The 21,226-nt window shown below is 45.6% G+C and overlaps 1 protein-coding gene and 1 long non-coding RNA gene across 5 annotated transcripts in view; one reads left to right on the top strand and one right to left on the bottom strand.

Moving 5' to 3' along the window:
- The window catches only part of LOC140064212 (uncharacterized), a 92,719-nt gene extending 75,211 nt beyond the window's left edge, over positions 1-17,508 (bottom strand). For both annotated transcript variants that reach the window (XR_011847722.1, XR_011847723.1), the window contains exon 1: positions 17,382-17,508. This is a non-coding gene — a long non-coding RNA (uncharacterized lncRNA). The remainder of the gene's footprint in view (positions 1-17,381) is intronic.
- LKAAEAR1 (LKAAEAR motif containing 1) overlaps positions 1-21,226 on the top strand; it is a 40,926-nt gene that overhangs the window by 8,226 nt on the left and 11,474 nt on the right. The gene's annotated exons all lie outside the window — the stretch shown is intronic.

The following is a 21,226-nucleotide window of genomic DNA, read 5'->3' as shown; positions in this document are numbered from 1 at the left end:
TTTTCAAGCACATCTAGAGTTACTTCTCCCCAATCACGTATGTGTCTAGATCTAAACATTTGCGTTTTCTGATTTCTAAATGTTATGCTCATCACACAGTTCGTCTAACCTCCCAAACTAACGAACTAACTAATATTAACCATATGACTTGATATAACTATGTTGATGTAATTTCTTTCTCCAGATTTTCCCGAAAATGTATTTATTTTAGAGGCTTATTCACATTTATAGGCGTTTTAAAGGTCTATTTATTAGAAACTCCTCACAAAGTACCCCATTATTAAGTTGCACCCCTCAAACTATTCAAACAGCCCTTGTTAAGCTTAATAACCGTTTAAACATCGAACATGAAATAAAACAAAATATAGGTTCTATATCTAATTTTTATGTTTAAATGTTTTAGTTTTGCAGAATAATAATGCATTTAGGGCAACACGGTGGCTTTGTGGTTAGCACTACAGCCTTGCAGCGCTGGGGTCCTGGGTTCAAGTCCCATCCAAGGTTAACATCTGCAAAGAGTTTGTATGCTCTCTCCGTGTTTGCATGGGTTTCCTCTGGGTCCTCCAGTTTCCCCCCACACTCCAAAACATACTGGTAGGTTGATTTGATTCTGATATATGGCAGTGTATTGCAGCAGTGAGACTATGCACATGCATAGGTTAATATGCACAATGACAGATCCTGTCTCTGACAGCGCCCCAAAAAACGTCTTAATGGTTAAACAGCTGGGATCACGGCTGTTGCATACAGCCGGGCTCCTGCACAGCTGTTACTGTTGACCGCTGTCACAGTGACAGCAGTGCAAGACAAAAATGTACGTCCAGGTGCATGAACTAGATGCCGAGATGGACGTACATTTTCGTCTGGGGCTCTTTAGCGGTTAAACAGCTGCACCGAGACTGTAACCATGTTTACACTGTTGGCACTGCTGTTTAACCCCTTACCGACATGTGACGTAGTAGTCACATGCCGGGTGCGGGTGCATGGAGAGGGCTCACGGCCTGAGCCCTCTCCATAGCCGGTAAATCTTTGTTGCATATTGCGATAACGTCACAGGGAGCGACGATCCTCTGAAAAGAAAGTGGCGGCTGCCGGCGGCTTCCTTTCCGAGGATCGTCGCTCCCCGTGACGTTATCGGGGAGCAGCGATCAGTCGCCATGGTAGCTTCGGGTCTTCCGAAGACCTGGGGCTACTTCGGCTTAACCCATGCATTACAATGTGCTACCAGCACATTGTAATGTATGAGGAGTAAAATCCCCATACACAGGAGGTTCCCTACTTAAGGCCACCCGACTTACAGACAACCCATAGTTACAGACGGACCCCTCTGCCCACTGTGACCTCTGGTGAAGCTCTCTGGATGCTTTACTATAGTCCCAGATTGCAATGATCAGCTATAAAGTGTCTGTAATGAAGCTTTATTGATAATTCTTGGTCCAATTACACCAAAAATTTTGAAACTCCAATTGTCACTGGGGCAAAAGAAAAAAATTTGTCTAGAACTTCAATTATAAAATATACAGATTCGACTTACATACAAATTCAACTTAAGAACAAACATCTGGACCCTATCTTGTATGTAACCCGGGGACTGCCTGTACTGCCATACAGTTGTATGGCAGTATATGATAGAATCCTTAGAATCCTACAGACAACTTAGGGTTAAAGTACCCTAGGGAGTCTGAAAAATAGTAAAAATTTTAAAAAAATTATAATAAAAAAACCTAAAAACTCAAATCACCCCCCTTTCCCTAGAACTGATATAAATATAAATAAACAGTAAAAATCAAAAACACATTGGGGCAGATTTACTTACCCGGTCCATTCGCGATCCAGCGGCGCGTTCTCTGCGGTGGATTCGGGTCCAGACGGGATTCATCAAGGTAGTTCCTCCGCCGTCCACCAGGTGGCGCTGCTGCGCTGAAAAGCATCCGGATGCCCTGAAATTCACTGACCCGGACCAAGTGAAGGTAAGCGCGTCCCAAGCGTCCTAAGCGCGTCCTAAGCGCGTCCCAAGCTCCTGGACCAGATGGGTTACACCCCAGAGTTCTTAAAGAACTCAGTTCTGTTATTGCTGTACCACTGTCTAAAATCTTCAGGGACTCCATAATGTCTGGTGTGGTGCCAAGTGACTGGCGCAAGGCAAATGTGGTGCCAATACATAAAAAGGGCTCTAGAACTTCGCCTGGCAATTACAGGCCTGTAAGCTTAACTTCCATTGTGGGGAAAGTATTGGAAGGGTTAGTAAAAGACTATATACTGGAGTATGTGACATCAAATAGAATAATAAGTGATAGCCAGCATGGGTTTACTAAGAATAGAAGTTGTCAAACTAACCTTATCTGCTTCTATGAAGAGGTGAGCAGGTGCCTGGATGGAGGAGCAGCTGTGGATATTGTGTTCTTGGACTTTGCAAAGGCATTTGACACTGTCCCTCATAGACGTCTGATGGGTAAAATTAGGGCTATTGGTTTGGCAGAAATCATTTGCAATTGGATTGAAAACTGGCTGAAGGATCGTATCCAGAGAGTTGTGGTCAATGATTCATACTCGGAATGGTCACCAGTTATGAGTGGTGTACCCCAGGGTTCTGTGCTTGGCCCACTACTATTTAATATATTTATTAATGATATAGAGGTAGGAATTAATAGCACTGTGTCTATTTTTGCAGATGACACCAAACTGTGTAGTGTAATACAGTCTATGGAGGATGTTCATAGGCTGCAGGGTGACTTGGACAAACTGAATGTTTGGTCATCCACTTGGCAAATGAGGTTTAATGTGGATAAATGTAAGGTTATGCACCTGGGGGCCAATAATCCAAAGGCAAAATATGTCCTTGGGGGAGTAAATCTGGGAGAGTCCCTTGTTGAGAAGGACCTGGGGGTACTAGTAGATCATAAATTGAATAACAGCATGCAATGTCAATCAGCTGCCTCTAAAGCTAGTAGGATCTTGTCATGTATCAAAAGTGGTATGGACTCTCGTGATAGGGATGTAATATTACCACTATACAAGGCATTGGTTCGGCCTCATCTGGAATATGCTGTCCAGGTCTGGGCACCGGTCCATAAAAAGGATGCCCTGGAGCTGGAGAGGGTTCAACGTAGAGCCACAAAAATGATAAGGGGTATGGAGGGTCTTGGTTATGAGGAAAGATTAAAACAACTAGATTTATTTAGTCTGGAAAAGAGACGACTACGAGGAGACATGATAAATTTATATAAATATATGAATGGTCCATACAAAAAATATGGTGGTAAGTTGTTTCAGATTAGATCAAATCAAAAGACGAGGGGGCACTGTCTCCGTTTGGAGAAATCAAGGTTTAATCACCGGAGGCGACAGGGCTTTTTTACTATGAGAACGGTCAATCTGTGGAATAGCCTGCCTCAGGAGCTGGTCACAGCAGGGACAGCAGAGAGCTTTAAGAAGGGTCTAGATGCCTTTTTACACCTAAATACCATTGATGGTTATGTTATATAGAATTGTTTCCCCTAAATCCCTTCCTCATCCAATCCCTACCCTTCCTTGGTTGAACTTGATGGACAAGTGTCTTTTTTCAACCGTATAAACTATTTTCCGTTTTTAAATGCGGCGGTTTTTCAGAATACGTCGGGTTTTCGTTCGGCCACGCCCCCCGATTTCCGTTGCGTGCATGCCAGCGCCGATGCGCCACAATCCGATCGCGCGCGCCAAAATCCCGGGGCAATACAGGGAAAATCGGCGCAAATCGGAAATATTCGGGTAACACGTCGGGAAACCGCGAATCGGGCCCTTAGTAAATTACCCCCATTAGGTATCGCTGCGTCCAAAAATGTCCGATCTATCAAAACCCTTTTTTAAAAAAAAATTCTTTAAAAAGTGATCAAAAGGTCGCACAGTCCTAAAAATGATAACAATGTAAACGTCATCAAAATCCGCAAAAAAAACTACACCACCCACAGCTCTGTACACCAAAGTATAAAAAAGTTATTAGCGCCAGGCATTTGGAATTTTTTTCCTCCTTCCGAGTACACTGCATGGAATATTAAGTACCGTACTACCATTTTGAAGTGTAATTTGTTATGCAGAAAATAAGCCATCACACAGCTCTGTACATGGAAAAATAAAAAAGTTATAGATTTTTTAAGGTGGAGAGTGAAAAATGAAAACGCAAAAACGTAAAAGGGCTGCGGCGTTAAGGGGTTATTAGAAAAGCAGGAACTCCTTACACCACAGGTCGCTGTCATGTAAAGTGTTCTGTCCCCAGCAGTATGTCTGTGCTAACTCTAAGCTCTAACCTACAGCAATTTACAAGGAAGCATAGAGGATAGGATTAAGAGAAACCGCATACGTGTAAGTCTATGAGGATGCATTAAAAACACACTGCATTCTACACCCTGGTCTAATGCATGTTTCACTGATCCATTGTCATAGAAAACATTTACCAAATCTTCATTTTTTTTTCAAGCGCATCATAAACGTCTGTAAAAAATTGAAACACTGAAAAAACTCTGACAGAAACTGATTGAAATATCGTTTCACATTTCCCTTGAAAATACATATATATGTTACACCAGTGGTCCCCAACCTTTTTTTGCCCAGGGAGCGGCTGTAAACATAAATTTTCTCCAGGGAGAGGTGGGGTTGGGGGATACAGTCTGTTGTGAGTTTTATAGCCAAAAAAGTATGTTTTCATGCCCTAAAATAACTCCCTGTGTTCCTAGATTATTTTGTCCCATTCCTGAAGAAGAACACAGTGCTACACCAACATATTCTCACAGCACCATATTCATACACCTTATACATAATGTCCAGTCTCTCTTATTAAAGGGTTTTGCTCATGTGCCTAAAGTTCAGTAATGATCAGTGCATACCTCCCAACCGTCCCGTTTTGGGCGGGACAGTCCCGTTTTTTAACCCTTGTCCCGACTGCACGGACCGTTAAGTGAAAGTCCCGGTTATTTCTGCGTTTTCACAGATTTTTCCGTCTTGTCCCGCCCCCGAGTCCCGCCCCCGAGTCCCGCCTCCGTCCTGCTCAGGATACAGAGAAGCCAGGGGGCGGGGTGCAGCGTCCTCCTCCTCTCCAGCTCCCGGGCTGTCTGCTGCAGAGCCAGCACCTCCCCCATCCCCTCCCCTGGGAGGCAGAGCCCTCCCTGTCCTCAGGCTGCCAGTTGCAGGCACATGGATGGATGGATGGATGGAGCAGTGCAGAGTGTCATATTCTCTGCACTGCCCCTGCACAGCAGCCCCAGGGGATCAGCCTCCGTGCAGGCAGGAGCTCTCCAGCTCTGCTACATCAATAGCTCCCTGCCCCCACCTCCTCCTGCTCTTCACTGAAGTTCGTCTGATGAAGCAGAGCCGAGTGTGTGCAGCTGCTGCAGTGTGATAACAGGTTCTCTACAGTGACTGCAGGCAGCAGCTAAAGGGTTAAACACTTTCCTCCATAGACCCCCTGCCCCCATCCCTAATCCCCCCAGTGCCCTTCTATTCTGTTTTTATTGTACCATATACTTAATCCCTTAACCCCTTAAGGACGCAGGGTTTTTCCTCTCATTTCTCGCTCTCCAACTTCAAAAATCCATAACTTTTTCATGTTTCCGTGTACAGACCTGTGTGAGGGCTTATTTTGTGCGTAACAAATGTTACTTTCCTGTATTGTTATTTATTTTAACATGCCATGTACTGCGAAGCTGCAAAAAATTCCAAATGTGGAAAATTTTAAAAAAAAAACCGCACATGTCACGTTCTTGTGGGCTCAGTTTTTTCGACTTTGACTGTGCACTCAAAATAACAGCTCAGCTTTATTCTTTGGTTCGGTGCGATCGCGGTGATACCAGATTTATAGGTTTTATTGTGTTTTAATACATTTTCAAAAATTAAACGAATGTGTGCAAAAAAAATCTTCTGACGCTAATAACTTTTTCATATTTCGGTGCACGGAGCTGGGGGAGGGGGTCATTTTTGGCGAAATGAGCCGACGTTTTCATTGCTACCATTTTGAGGTCTGTGCGACATTTTGATCATTTTTAATTTCATTTTTTATGTGATGTAAAAAGGTGTAAAAGTCGCATTTCGGACATTTGGGCGCCATTTCCCGCCTCGGAGGTCACCGCCGCCCGTAACCGTTTTTATATTTTGATAGATCGGGCATTTTGGGATGCGGCGATACCCAATGTGTCTGTGATCTTTACTGTTTATTATGTTTTATATCCGTTCTAGGGAAAGGGGGGTGATTAGAATTTTTAATATTTTATACATTTTTTTTATTTTTAAAACTTTTTTTTTTCTTTTTTTTTCCACTATTTCTTAGACCCTCTAGGGTACATTAACCCTAGATGGTCAGATCGCTCCTACCATATACTGCAATACTTCTGGCTCATTGTAACGAATCTGCAGAAGCCATGTAGCCTCGTGTCAAAAGAAGACCCGAGGCTACCACGGCAAACGATCGCCGCCCCCCGATGACGTTCGGGGTCACAGCGATCGTAAAAAAGACTTTGCCGGCGAGAATGACCGACTGCGGTTATTAGCGGTGGGGGTTTTCTGCAACATGCAAAACCCCCCACCTTGTATGAAGAGGACTCAGCCCGTGAGCCCTCTTCATACACTCCTTATACCTCTGCGCCGTAGAGCTACGGCGCAGAGCGTTAAGGGGTTAAAGGGGTTTTCCCACAAATACAAGTTAGGCCCTATCCATAGGACAGGGCTTAACCTGCTGATGTGTGGGGGTTTCAGTGATGTGACCCCCATAGATCATGAAAACGAGGGGTCTGTTGGGGTCCACATAAGGTCCATGTCATCGCTCTATGACAGTAATGGAGCAGAATGGTCATACACGGCCGTCTGCTCCATTACTCTGACAGAACGATTTTTGCGTTTCCATATTTCACTCCCCACTTTCAAAAATCAATAACTTTTTTATTTCTCCACGTACAGAGCTGTGTGCGGCCTGTTTCTGCGTAACAAATTACACTTCCTAGTGACAGTATTAAATATTACAGGCCCTGTACTGGGAAGCGGGAAGGAAAATATCAAATGTGGTTTTTATGGCTTTCACTGCGCGCTCCATAGGACCCCTCCCCTTTACTGCGCTCCATAGGACCCCTCCCCTTTACTGCGCTCCATAGGACCCCTCCCCTTTACTGCGACAACGAGCATGTCTCCCCCCCCCTAGACAACAAGCATGTCCCCCCCTAGACAACGAGCATTTCCCCCCCCCCAGACAACGAGCATGTCTCCCCCTGACCCCTAGACAACGAGCATGTCCCCCCCCAAGACAACGAGCATGTCCCCCCCTAGACAACGAGCATGTCCCCCCCCAGACAACGAGCATTTCCCCCCCCCCTAGACAACGAGCATGTCTCCCCCCGACTCCTAGACAACGAGCATGTCCCCCCCCCTAGACAACGAGCATTCCCCCCCCCCTAGACAACGAGCATGTCTACCCCCGACCCCTAGACAACGAGCATGTCCTCCCCTGTGGCTGCGTGCCCTTTTTTGTGTGTTTGTGTTATTTTTGTCTTCCAGGACCGTGCCTGCTGTGGACTGCTTCGGATTCGAAGGATTACGTCGATGACCGACATTTCTAACAAATAAAATGGTCAACGAGGGTGTGTCTGCGTTTTTTGTTCAATAAAATTTTCTGAAAACGGTGTGATTATTTATTTTTTTGCGACACTCTTCATAGTTTGCCATAGTAGTGGTGCCGGCTAGGTGACGGTGCTCATTACTAAGGGCTGGCCTTAGTGTTTGCCTTAATTTTTTTGGCAAATTCACACTAACGCCCATACCATTACCCCGGTACCCACCGCCACCAGGGGTGCCGGGAAGAGCCGGGTACAAACCAGTACCTGACCGTCTATAGATGGTCAGGTAGTGGGGCGGCTGCAGGCTGTTATTGTTGCGCTGGAATAGCCCCCTAACAGTTGCCTATCCCAGCTCAGTAATGGCAGGCTGCTGCTGCTTTATTGTATCTGGCTGATTTGAACAATAGGGGGCACCCCATGCCGTTTTTCCCCCCATTTTTTTGTAAAAATGGGGGAAACAGCCTGGGAGCTCCCTTTAAAGGGGGAACCCCACGCATATTTTTGTCAAAAATTTGAAGAAAAAACGGCATGGGGCTCCCCCTATTTTTCAAATCAGCCTGATACAAAAAAGCAGCAGCAGCCTGCCATTACTGAACTGGGATAGGCCACTGTTAGGGGGCTATTCCAGCGCAACAATAACAGCCTGCAGCCGCCCCACTACCTGACCATCTATAGACGGTCAGGTACTGGTTTGTACCCGGCTCTTCCCGGCACCCCTGGTGGCGGTGGGTACCGGGGTAATGGTATGGGCGTTAGTGTGAATTTGCCAAAAAAATTAAGGCAAACACTAAGGCCAGCCCTTAGTAATGAGCACCGTCACCTAGCCGGCACCACTACTACGGCAAACTATGAAGAGTGTCGCAAAAAAATAAATAATCACACCGTTTTCAGAAAATTTTATTGGACAAAAAACGCAGACACACCCTCGTTAACCATTTTATTTGTTAGAAATGTCGGTCATCGACGTAATCCTTCGAATCCGAAGCAGTCCACAGCAGGCACGGTCCTGGAAGACAAAAATAACACAAACACACAAAAAAGGGCACGCAGCCACAGGGGAGGACATGCTCGTTGTCTAGGGGGGGGACATGCTCGTTGTCTAGGGGGGGGACATTCTCGTTGTCTAGGTGGGGGTACATGCTCGTTGTCTAGGGGGGGCATGCTCGTTGTCTAGGGGGGGGCATGCTCGTTGTCTAGGGGGGGACATGCTCGTTGCCTAGGGGGGCATGCTCGTTGTCTAGGGGGGGCATGCTCGTTGTCTGGGGGGGGCATGCTCGTTGTCTAGGGGGGGCATGCTCGTTGTCTGGGGGCGGACATGCCCGTTGTCTTGGGGGGACATGCTCGTTGTCTAGGGGGGGACATGCTCGTTGTCTAGGGGGGGACATGCTCGTTGTCTAGGGGGGGCATGCTCGTTGTCTGGGGGGGGCATGCTCGTTGTCTAGGAGAGGACATGCTCGTTGTCTAGGGGGGGCATGCTCGTTGTCTGGGGCGGACATGCTCGTTGTCTGGGGGCGGACATGCTCGTTGTCTGGGGGTGGACATGCCCGTTGTCTGGGGGGGACATGCTCGTTGTCTAGGGGGGGACATGCTTGTTGTCTAGGGGAGGACATGCTCGTTGTCTGGGGGGGGCATGCTCGTTGTCTAGGGGAGGACATGCTCGTTGTCTTGGAGGGCATGCTCGTTGTCTGGGGGGGGCATGCTCGTTGTCTAGGGGAGGACATGCTCGTTGTCTAGGAGGGCATGCTCGTTGTCTGGGGGGGGGACATGCTCGTTGTCTGGGGGGGACATGCTCATTGTCTAGGGGGAGTGGAATATGCCCCCCAATTATATACATAAATATACATTGGTGCCAGTGGATGCGTTGAAGGTATGAGCAGTGGCGTGGCCAGGGGGTGTGGTTAGGGGCGTGGCTAGGGTGTGGCTTCTGTGGGTAAAAAAATCGGTAAAAAATCTAAGCAGACACACAGCAGATGCAGTAGCACAGGCAGAGACAAGTCTATGCACTTTGCCTGCACGCACTGTATGATGCCACAGATATGTCTCTGCACGTGTGCTCTGATAATCAATTGTGTGCGTGTCTTGCAGGCCCTTCCATCCCAGGGCCTCTGTGACCGTGAGCTTTATGCCGCTGACACTATGGGGTACATTTACTTACCCAGCTTCGAAGTGCATTGTTCCAACAGTAATGCACTGTGCTGCGATTCACCAAGATTATGCGCCCGATATTCTGCATGTGTCGCTTCCCCGCTCAGGTCCGACAGAGTTCACCATCTTTTATGTGGTGCATTTAAGTGCTTGGGCTTGCAACACAATTTGAATGTTAAATCCCGCGCTCAGTCCGAAATAGTCGGACAGTCTGATGGCACAACCCCAATTTGGGTTGTATGAAGGCCAGCACAGCTGCGTCAAAAATCGACCGGTTGCGTCAAAATCCTGGTGCAGACACTTGCTAAATACCTGTCAAAGTGGTGCAATCCCCGAAAATGGCGCACAGTCCAACGAAAGTGTGCTCTGCGACCCTTAGTAAATGAGCACCTATATTTACATATCACAGACTTTGACTTCAAACAAATGTTTACATGACTCACAATATACACATGAATGCAATAAACACAATATAACCATGATGCTACATGGTAAAAGGGGTTCTCCCACCAAACAAGTTACAAGCACCGCTTGGCAATCTCTGTCAACTCCATAGAGATGAATGGAGCAAAACTGACATGTGCGGCTGTCTGCTTGTCATCTTGGGGAGCAACGAAGAGTCTGACGGAGGCACCTTGGACTCTTTTGTACCCCCTGTTTTCATAAACTGTGGAGGTCTCATCACAGAGAACCCCTGTAGATAGGGCCTAAATTGTTTGGTGGGAAAACCCTTATAAAAACCAAATGGTACATATCCTTATAAAGGATATTACGCATTGTGAACCAAACTTACCTTGAGAATGCTGTAGCTACACTGATGCAGGTTCATGTCTTGTTTAATCCCTGAGCTGAGTGGTTTTGGTGAAAAAACTATTATAAAATTATGATAATGAGGCTCTGTTGCTCCTGTGGCTGGCCAGGAGCCCTAATTATGCACTTCTTCAGCCTTGTCCTGCCCCGCATAAGCTGAGAATTACTCATCACTGTGTTGCCCGTGACAGGCATAAGTAAGCAATCAAAAATCTGCACCAACCACCAGTTCACACTGTTCACATGTGCTAAAAAGTTTTTATTATAAAAACAAGATCCTAAAGTAGTAGGAGAAGTAATATAGATCTCAATGTGAACTACAAAAACCATAAAATATACATAAACCATAAAAAATAAAAGAACATAGAAATATTATCATGTAAATAACATAGACATGTTTTTTGTTGTTATTATAACATTTTTAAGATCAGAGGCTGGGAAAAAAAGGTAGAGTGGCAAAGTGGCATGAGTAAGCAATCGCTGTACCATCCCCCAGCGGCTGTGTATGAGTCATCCAGCCCAGGACGATTAGTCCTGTTTGTACAGTTGAGGCATGTGGAAGTAATGTGTTTATGCACGGCAGCAAGCCAGCACCCAGCTTTCCCAAGGTCCTGAGTTTTATCTTTTTTTTTTTTTGAGAAAAAACACTCAGTTTGGGGATTAAACGAGATATGTTTTTGCATCAGTGTAGCTACAGCATTCTCAAGGTATGGTTGGTTCATAATAGAGATGAGCGAGTATACTCGTCCGAGCTTGATGCTCGTTCGAGTATTAAGGTACTCGAAACGGCTCGTTGCTCGGACGAGTATTTCCCCTGCTCGAGATCGAGCATTTAATTAAAAAAACACAGTGAAGAACAATGAAGAATAGAATAAAAACAGTGAACACAGTGAACACAGGATCATTTAAGTTAAAAACACAGTGAAGAACACAGTGAAGAATAGATTACAGATGTTCGGCACATCTGCTTACCTGTCGGAAGATACGCGCGGAACGGCAGCAGGGAGACAGACATCGGGCAGCACCACGGGGGAGACAGACATCGGGCAGCACCACGGGGGAGACAGACATCGGGCAGCACCACGGGGGAGACAGACATCGGGCAGCACCACGGGGGAGACAGACATCGGGCAGCACCACGGGGGAGACAGACATCGGGCAGCACCACGGGGGAGACAGACATCGGGCAGCACCACGGGGGAGACAGACATCGGGCAGCACCACGGGGGAGACAGACATCGGGCAGCACCACGGGGGAGACAGACATCGGGCAGCACCACGGGGGAGACAGACATCGGGCAGCACCACGGGGGAGACAGACATCGGGCAGCACCACGGGGGAGACAGACATCGGGCAGCACCACGGGGGAGACAGACATCGGGCAGCACCACGGGGGAGACAGACATCGGGCAGCACCACGGGGGAGACAGACATCGGGCAGCACCACGGGGGAGACAGACATCGGGCAGCACCACGGGGGAGACAGACATCGGGCAGCACCACGGGGGAGACAGACATCGGGCAGCACCACGGGGGAGACAGACATCGGGCAGCACCACGGGGGAGACAGACATCGGGCAGCACCACGGGGGAGACAGACATCGGGCAGCACCACGGGGGAGACAGACATCGGGCAGCACCACGGGGGAGACAGACATCGGGCAGCACCACGGGGGAGACAGACATCGGGCAGCACCACGGGGGAGACAGACATCGGGCAGCACCACGGGGGAGACAGACATCGGGCAGCACCACGGGGGAGACAGACATCGGGCAGCACCACGGGGGAGACAGACATCGGGCAGCACCACGGGGGAGACAGACATCGGGCAGCCCGGGGGACACAGACATCGGGCAGCCCGGGGGGCACAGACATCGGGCAGCCCGGGGGGCACAGACATCGGGCAGCCTGGGGGACACAGACATCGGGCAGCCCGGGGGAGACTTCAGTGGAAGAAGCAGAGCGGATCCCGGGACAGCGTATCACCCCGACAAGTAAGCAGATGTGCAGAACATCTGTAATCTATTCTTCACTGCGTTTTTCACTTAAATCATCCTGTGTTCACTGTTTTTATTCTATTCTTCACTGTTCTTCACATCTGTTAACTTGTCGGGAGATAATATACGCACGGAACAGTGAAGAATAGATCGCAGATGTTTGCATACATCTGCTAACTTATCAGAAGACATTCTTTTTCAGTTAATTAACACATTTTATTCCCGAACCATGGTCCCTTTGAAAAATGCTCGGGTCTCCCATTGACTTCAATGGGGCTCGTTATTCGAGACGAGCACTCGAGCATCTGGAAAAGTTCGTCTCGAATAACGAGCACCCGAGCATTTTAGTGCTCGCTCATCTCTAGTTCATAATGCAAAAAAAAAAAACAAATGGTAGATTCCCTTTAAGTAAATCCCATTTATATACTTAAGGGATTTGTACTTAAAGTTTTAAACCTGCAGCAATGTTGAATGTTATGGGAGAACTGCAGAGACATTTGCATGAGAAATACAGCAAAACTTTATTTGTGGCAGCCATTTTGCAATGGCAAATGTTTCTATTTACTTCTACAGGTTTCATGCCCAGGTTTGCTGCTTGGGCAATCTTTTTCTATTGTCATCAGATTATGGGCAGTGCTCACACGTTGATGACAGACAGGTCGCAAACAAAGTATCATGTTCGTGTGCAAGTGGCCTAGGCCATATATTTCCAACATGTATTTGTAAGATTGTGCTGTGCACAAAAACCTGAAAAGCCAGAGAGTTGTTTGTTGCTTCTGTCCTATAAGTCACAGTAGCTTCAATGGGGGTGATTAGGGGGCAGCATATGATTGAGCGACTGTGCTAACACCACCTGGACTGTGCATAATGTCTACACAATTCCCAGGTTGCCCAGCAGCTTACAAGCACACTGTCAGGTCAGCGTTGAGTACCATCTGGCTGTAAATGGTAAAAGAGTTATGCGTCAAATGGGGGGGATAGAGGGAGAACCAAACTGCTATAATTTATTTTTTACTGTTTTTACCAATAGGAGTGGATGGAGAGACCTTCGTGCTAGCAATTGCCCCATCAATTTAAAGGGAACCTACCACCACAAATCTACCTATAAAGGTAGATCGGGTGCAGGGCCAGCGCTATGGGTAGGCAAAGGTGGCAATTGCCCAGGGCCCCCCTGAAAGGGGATAATCTCTTCTTTCAAATGAATCTTGAATTTTGTTTCTAGGTGCTATGGATCCAGAGATATTCAGGTTTAAAGTGAGAATATCAGGTGCCATTTTTATATATAAATATCACTTCCGACGGCAGTTTAACAGTTAATATCTCCGTTTTTCTGCATTTTAGAAACACAAATTTAGATTCATATAAAAGAGGAGACTCTCTTCTTTCATAGGAAAAAAGAAGTGAGGTTCTATGTGTCACAGAGCCAGAGATACAACGCCCTAAAATTAACCCCCCCCCCCCCCCCCCAATCCAGATTCTTAGCCATCAGGCTGCAGGGAGCATTTGCTGCACACAGGAGCTGCTGCACCTCACAGATAATGGAAATATTCACTTTATATGTTACTACATTTTGAGAAGGGATAATTTCAACTAATATTCATGTTTTTAACCCTTCTCTATGCAGAACTATCTAAGAACACACTTTGGGCCACATGTATCAATCGTTTTTTTCTGTTGTTTTTGCGCCTTTTCATTCAGGCGCACCTTTTTTTGCGCCATTTTTGCGACTAAACGGCAAACTAGCTGCACAGCAAAAATAACCAGCTTTCCCTCATTTATCATAGCAATCCAGCGCCTAATGATATTCATCACTTGCGACTTTTCATTTAGGCGCAAAAACACTCCAACCCGAAGGTGGCGTTAACTGAGAAGTAAGCACTGAGCCCCTTTGCAGAACAGCTCATTTCTAGCAGCAGAGCTCAGCCAGACACTGCAGACACTAGAACATATAATACAGACATAAGATACTCTGCAGACAGGAGCTGCAGACTCTATTTACAGTTCATCACCTTCTATTTACAAAACATTCTGCAGACTCCTGAGCTCAAAGCAAGAGCTCAGAACTTTGCAGAATGTTGCAGATATCACAGACAAGTGTCCCCCGTGTAATTCTGCACAGTATCCCCCTCAGACACCAGTGTGTCTGAGGGGGATACTGTGGAGAATTACAGGGGTGCAGCATAAGATCAATACTGGAGGATCCCCTTCAGGAGAAGCCCCTGCTGGGTGTCACACACCTGGGTGCTGCTGTGAGTGTTATCTTCATTCTGTGTGGGAGAAGCAGAGAGGAGCTTGTAGCAGGATCACATGTAAGAGCCTGAATCTAACATTGCGCCTAAACTGCGCCAAAATTGCGCCTACACTGTGTTAAAGTAAAGTGATTAATAAGAAGCAGGAAATTAACTTATCACAGATGATAGTAGCATGTGATAATTCTGGAAAACAGTGCCCCAGAATTTAGGCGCAACTACTACACTTAGGCGCACAAAAGTGATAAATGGGGCCCTTTCTCTCTTATTCCCTTTTATTTTGTGATAGTCTTTTAGTGTTGGGAAAATTGACTGATACGATGAACATTCGATCCTCTTCGCCTAATGTGACTACACCTCGACCAGAACATGTCCATAAAGTTATATGTAACACCAAAAACACACACGTTCTGGAATAAAGTTTGTATCTCCCACCATCCTCCATTACTCACACCTATGTTATGACGTTCTCACTCTCATTCTTATGAAGCGCGGAGGGTTCTGTTATTGTGCGGCTAATACATTGGAGACATCTAAAAGTGACTTTTATTATCTCATTAGCTTGGTTTATGGATATATAGTTATTTATTTGGGTTACCATTGTGTAAGGAACAGACAATGATAGATCTGTGTGAATTTTCTGCAGTTCCATTTGCTGCATATTTTGGTGAATACAGTATATTGGTGTGGGGTCTGTATGATCTCCTCACATCTTACTCTTTTAGGAAAGTATATTTTCTTTATATACCGTATATACTCGAGTATAAGCCGACCCAAGTATAAGCAGAGGCCCCTAATTTTACCACAAAAACCTGGTAAAACCTATATATTTTGTACTCGAGTATAAGCCGAGTTTGGGTTTTCAGCACATTTTTTTGTGCTGAAAAACTAGGCTTATACTCGAGTATATAAGGTAAGTATCCTGGATTTGTACATATTTTAGAGGGAATTTTAAATGTTAATTGCCAAATGCATCGCCTGGTTGTCTGCTTTCAAAATTCTATAGGTTTTATGGCGCCTATACTTTTTATTCTGTTTTATTGCTATATTTTGCAGGTTGTGACTGTCTAAAAATGTCTAGCTGAAAAGCAGATATCTAGTTATTACAGTTTTAGTGATATTATGTGAACATATCAATAGGGCACATTTGTGAACTCTACACATGTCCATGTATTACATTTAGGAGATGTGAAGGTAAACATTTTCTGTTTGGAGCACATTTTTTGCCATCAAAGTCAAATTTTAAGTATTTTTTATAAAATGTTTCAGTTTGAATCAAAATTGCATGCAGGTGCCTCTGTCTATAAACTGTTTGATGCAATTTTGAAAATCGGGCAAGTGTCTGCTTTCAGAAAATATCAGTTCCTCTCCCCAATAGGCCTCACAGTCTAATCAACCTACCAGTAATCTTTTGGAGTGTGGGAGGAAACCGGAGGACCCAGAGGAAACCCACGCAGACACAGAGAGAACATACAAAATCTTTGCAGATGTTGACCAGCGCAGCAAGGCTGTAGTGCTAATCACGGAGCCACCATGCTGCCCATAAATCTCCCTATTATCTATCTCCTATAAAATTTTCCCATATTACAGTTTGTTTTACCATACTAAAGGGAGCCACTTCCTGACTGTGACTGGTCATAAAATAGTTTTATTTTGGGGCCCCACTTTTAGTTTTGCTCAGGGCCCCACTTTGTCTAGAACTGGCCCTGATCGGGTGGTAGATGGATCTATAGGATGTGAGGATAGCCCTTTTAAGGGCTAGTCCTCACGTCCCCACAATTTTTTTATAACTTTTATTCTACTAATATGTACATCTTGTAAAGAGGCTACTGAAGGGCGGGGTAGCCGGAGCTAAGGCTACATGGTGCGGCTACTCCACGCCCCAGCGCCCCTCGTGGCTGCGTGCCTTCATCCGAGAAAACTGCCGTCTGCGCATGCGCAGAACAGCAGGCCCGAGTCTGCGCAGTACTGGCTTCGGAGCAGAGAACGCATAGACTTGAGCCTGCGGTTCTGTGAGATTTTCACAGGCTGTCATTGGCTGGCTACACAGGGTGTATAGACAGACCAAAACTTTAAATAGAGGGTCTATATAGAGCTCTTGGCATCTCTTTTTCATGAGATTTTAGTCTTTGTCTTTGACTTCTGACTCATAGAGTTCTGTGCATTGCTACCAGATTGAGTGTCATATGGTTGATGCTTCAGAGCTGCTCACTGGTCCACTCTGGCATCCTTACAAACCAATGCTGCTCATTTTCACCACAACCAGCCAATCTACAGCCCTGCAAGCCTGAGGGTGATGCCACACGTCCCGTTTTTTTTGAACCATTTTAAAGCACGCGTTTTCAGTCCATTTAAAAACTCATGCAAATGGGACGTGTGGCATCACCCTTCGGCGAAAATATAAATGCTGCCCCCAAGCAGCCTACTCCTGATCCTCTGCTATAATAATTGCACTGAATTCACAGACAAATCCTTAAAAAGCTCCCATGCCCTGATCAGAAAATGCTAACAACATTACTAATAACTGCAAAGGCCACTACAAAGGCTGAATCTGTCTCACACACTAGCAGATCCGTCAGTGACACAGACATTAGTAGCATCTAGTACCTTACAGGTGATGATTTGCTCCATCAGGGAATGGACTTCATTACCACTTCTCCCAGCCATGGCTGATCACTGCTGAATTCACCACCAGATGTCTTCAGCTACTGGCAGCACATTTCCACACTGCGCCTGTAAATATACCACAGTCACAGTATATTGTCACCTGGATACTAAAGCTTTTATACAGGAATGCCTAATTATTATTATTATTATTATTATATATGATAATAATTCACTAAATGCATATGTATAAGTTATTTCTATAACTAACAACATGTGTTATGTCTTTGAACATTAATAATAACAATAATAAGGATTAACAATGCATAACACATGTTCCTACTACACACTTATGTCTGATGATGCATTTCTCCCATTGTGCGTAGAAATGCATCATGTGACCAGAGCCTTAGTAATCTATATACAGCTCCCCCCCACACAGTCTATATACAACCCCACCCACAATCCATATACAGTCCTCCCCCACAGTCTATATACACCCCCCCACAGTCTATATACAGTGTCTATATACAGCCCCACCGACAATCTATATACACCCCAACCCCACAGTCTATAAACAGCCCCCACAGTCTATTTGTATGCAGCCCCCTTGTACAACCTCCCCCCACAGTCTACATATAGACCATCCCACAGTCTAAGGTACCGACCACACAGTCTACATACAGTCCCCCCTAGAGTCTATTTGTATGCAGCCTCCTTGTACAGCTCCCACACAGTGTACATATAGGGGCACATTTACTTACCCGTCCTGTTGATACCGCCGATCCGGAATGTCCGACGAGGATTGGGTCTGCCGCAATAGACTAAGATCATGCGTCCGATTTCCTGCTTCCCCCACTGAGGTCCGCCGGAGTTCACCTTCTTCTTCCCAGTGCATGTGAGTGCTGATCTTGCGACACAATTTGGTTTTTAAATTCCGCGGTTTGTCCGAATCAGTCGGGTTGTATGCAAGCCGGTGCCGATGCCCCACAATCTGATCGCATGCGCCAAAAACCCGGGGCAATTCAGGGCAAATCTGAAAAAAATTGCGAAACCCAATGAAAATGCGGTGTTCGGACCCTTAGTAAATGTGCCTCATAGTCTCTTCCACAGTCTATTTGTAAAAAGCCCCCTTGTACAGCCTCCCACACAGTCTACAGGGTAACCATTTATATTGAAACACTTAAATTAAATGGGAATAGCTGTTGATATCAACTTCCAGTTTGTGGCAAATTAGTATAAGGGAGGGGGGAAACTTTTCAAGATGATTGTTGACCATGACGGCCATTTTGACGTTTGCCATTTTGGATCCAACTTTTTATTACAAATAGGAAGAGTGTCATTTTACTCAAACATATTGAGAATTTCACAAGAATATTAACTTTTTGTACGTTTGCCATGCGTTTGGCTGGTTTGATTCAGTTTATCTTTATTTCTAGAAGAGTAGGCAACCGTGAAATGGATTAAAACAAGATAAAAGCATGGTAGACATACAAAAAAAGGAAAAACAGGCCAAGAAGGCACCACTGTCACACAGTGGGGCAGATTTACTTACCCAGTCCTGTCGCAATCCTGCGGCGCGTTGTTCGGGTTGACTCATGAAGATCGTGCGCCGGAGTTCCTGCATCCATCGCTTCCCCACCAAGGTCCGCTGGAGTTAACCTGCTTCTTCCCGCTGCATGTGAGTGCTTGATCTTGCGACACAATCGGGTTTTTAAATTCAGTGGGATGTCCGAATCCGTCGCCCCCCCCCCCTCATTTCCATTGCGTGCAAGCCGGCGCCGTTGCGCCAAAATCTGATTCGTGTGTGCAAAAATCCCGGGGCAATTCGATGCAAAAAGGAAATTGTCAGTAAAGTTTTAAGGTCCTCTACCTACTGCAGCAACACCCTGGGTGCTGTCACACTGTGTGTTCTTGGACCGTTTTAAAACCGACTGAAAATGCAAGCTTTTTTGAATGTTTACCAAGCGTTTGGCTGGTTTTAACCCGTTTCACAACTGCCTACACTTCTAGAAATAAAGATAAACTGAATCAAACCAGCCAAACGCATAATAAACATCCAAAAAATCTTGCATTTTCATTCTGTTTAAAAACAGTCCATGAACACACTGGGGCACATTTACCTACCTGGCCGATGGAGTTCAGCCGAAGTGCAAGTGAATTGGATGCGACACAATTTGAATATTAAATCCTGCACTCAGTCCAAATCAGTCGGATCATCTGATGGCACGACTCCCGACTTGCATGAAAGCCAGCGCAATGCGCCACAATCCAATCATGTGCGAGACAATCCCCAGTTAGATACCTGTCAGAGCGGCGTAAAACCCCAAAATTTCAAAAATCCAGCAAAAGTGTGATCCGCGGACCCTAAGTAAATAAGCCCCACTGTGTGTTGCTTCAGGAGGTAGGAGACCTGGGAGCTGCATTTACTGTAAAGAATAAGTGACTGCATTTGACCCAAAACACTAGTTTTGCTTCTCTAGTTTGATCTCAGCTGCTTACCAGCTTTCTGCATGCTAGGTTACATTCAGACCTAGGCGCTTTGTTCTCTTAATGATTCTTTGTGTGCGCACTGGAAGATCCATTCCTCTCATGCCTGGCATGTGGAACCGTTTGACTGCAGCATACAGAGTGGTTTCAAGCTCAGCAGTAGTACTCAAGGGGCACAGGGAGAGAACGGGTATTAGAGTTTATACTTGCAAATAGCAGAAGCCCTATAAAGAATTCCAACAAATCTACGCTGTTCCAGTAAGACAAATAATCCTTGCAGTATTTAGCCAATCAGGACTACAAACCTATTTAAAGATTTCCCAGCTGAGTTCTCTAACTTGTACTTAATGAAATGTATTTCTCATCCAGATCAGTTCAGTTATTTAAAAATTCCATCAGAATCTCAAGGTTAAAGCTACAATACTTTTGATACTTTTGATTTAAGGTAGAGCCATACACAGAATAATCTGATTTTTGGACCTGTATAGTGATGGGATTTACACACATCTGCTGCAGAATTTAAACCCATCTCAAATTATGCTGCATTGTCCATTGTCAATATTAACTGCAGAGACATACAGTATGCTGTTTAGACACAGCATAAATAAATAAAAGAATAATTATAAATGTGCTGTACCAACGTGTGCGTTGAAGGACGCTGGGTTTGAAGCTTGGTTTTCATACTGCCTTCTTTGGTGCTCAGTATACATCAGCTTATTATGTCAGTCTTGTAAGGAGTCATTCACAGGCAGAAAATGTTGTAGCTCAGATCTCCTCGGTACTTAATATGCTTGTCTTCACCAAAGCAATGCGATAGGAACAACTCTGGGGTCCCCTAATTTTTTTTAAAGGGAATCCATACATATATACACCAACCCCACCAGGGCCTATGTATTAAAGCAGACAGTAGACCAGAAGTTGAATGGCTGACTTTGTGGCAGCCTGGCCACGGAGTCACCGTAGCACAATCCAGGTGGATATTTCTTCCACACCCGTCAGGGTCAGCAAAGTGAAGAAAGAAGAGGAGGGTTCTGTAGTAACAAGGTCCTCCATGGGGCATTCCTGGTGTATATAATGGGTCCCGGCTCGCGATAAAAGGAGAGGCCCATGATGTTAGTGGCTATAACCAGGAACTCGCACATAGAACAAAGTTGATGCAAAACGTATACAGGCAGTACCCTACTTAACAACACCCGACTTACAAACAACCCCTAGTCACAAACAGACTTCTGGTAATTTACTCTACTTTAACCCTAGGCTGTAACAGCTGTAACAGTTATCAAAGGTGTCTGCAATTCAGATTTTGAAAATCCTGGTTCTGATGACAATCCAACATTTTTAAAATTCAATTGTCACAG

Source organism: Engystomops pustulosus, chromosome 6 (genome assembly GCF_040894005.1).
Source record: "Engystomops pustulosus chromosome 6, aEngPut4.maternal, whole genome shotgun sequence".
Lineage (NCBI taxonomy): Eukaryota > Metazoa > Chordata > Amphibia > Anura > Leptodactylidae > Engystomops > Engystomops pustulosus.
This window is presented reverse-complemented; position numbering and strand designations above follow the sequence as displayed.